Here is a 1,167-nt window from a genome sequence, read left to right on the forward strand (position 1 = left end):
GACACTCTGCCCACCAGGGGGCGATGCTCTGCCCATCCTGGGCATCGCCATGTTGCGACCAGAGCTACTCTAGCGCCTGAGGCAGAGGCCACAGAGCCATCCTCAGCGCCCGGGCCATCTTTGCTCCAATGGAGCCTTGGCTGCGGGAGGGGAAGAGAGAGACAGAGAGGAAAGCGTGGCGGAGGGGTGGAGAAGCAAATGGGCGCTTCTCCTGTGTGCCCTGGCCGGGAATCGAACCCGGGTCCTCCGCACACTAGGCCGACGCTCTACCGCTGAGCCAACCGGCCAGGGCCTAGAAGCAATTTCTTTAATGCATGTGAAATAAAAGAAAGGAGGGAAGATTGCGTGAGGGCCTGAGAGCCAGAGCTGGATGGGATGAGCAAGTAGGGAAGAGTCTGTGATCTCACTGTTTTGCAGGAGGGGACTGTCAGGGGGCAGGTCAAAGGTATGATTCTATAGATGTAGAGAGTCACCAGACACAGCTCAGTGATGATAAAGAGAAGCCTTCTGGTAAAGAAGTGATTTGCCAGGGGTGTGAGTTCCCACCTCGACCTGTTCAATTGGGAAATTTATATCCGATCAGGAGGAGGTCCCATTCCACTGAACCCTTTTTTGTACACACTGTGTTCCTTCACCTGGTGTGTTTGGATACGAGTTAATTTTCAGTGTGGCTGTTTGTTTTAGAGTGCTATGTGAATTTTGTTATATTTATTTATTTTGTGTGACAGAGACAGAGCGGGACAGACCCACAGGTAGGGAGAGAGATGAGAAGCATCAATTCTTCCTTACGGCACCTTAGTTTTTCATTGATTGCTTTCTCATATGTGCCTTGACCAGGGGGTTCCAGCAGACCAAGGGACCCCTTGCTCAAGCCTGCAACTCTGCGCTCAAGCCAGATGAGCCTGCACGCTTAAGCCAACAACCTCGGTGTTGAGAACCTGGTTCCTCCGCTCCCCAGTCCGAGGCTCTATCTACTGCGCCACCGCCTGGTCAGGCTTAGGTGCTCTGTGAATTCTGATCAGAAATGTATTTTTGTCCGTCTATGGAACAGAAATGTTTAATCAGGTATATGGTGAGTAAAGATGTTCTCTCCGTTTCTGGCTTGTGTTTTTATTATGTAAATAGTTTTTTTAAAAGAGTTGATTCTAATTTTATAAAGTCCCCAGT

At 50.0% G+C, this 1,167-nt stretch overlaps 1 non-coding gene across 1 annotated transcript; it reads right to left on the reverse strand.

The window, feature by feature from the left end:
- Positions 1-216: 216 nt before the first annotated feature.
- Positions 217-292, reverse strand: TRNAT-AGU (transfer RNA threonine (anticodon AGU)). Its single transcript has one exon. It is a non-coding gene; the product is annotated as a tRNA-Thr (tRNA).
- Positions 293-1,167: the final 875 nt, after the last annotated feature.

The sequence above is a fragment of the Saccopteryx leptura genome, chromosome 7, assembly GCF_036850995.1.
Source record: "Saccopteryx leptura isolate mSacLep1 chromosome 7, mSacLep1_pri_phased_curated, whole genome shotgun sequence".
NCBI lineage: Eukaryota > Metazoa > Chordata > Mammalia > Chiroptera > Emballonuridae > Saccopteryx > Saccopteryx leptura.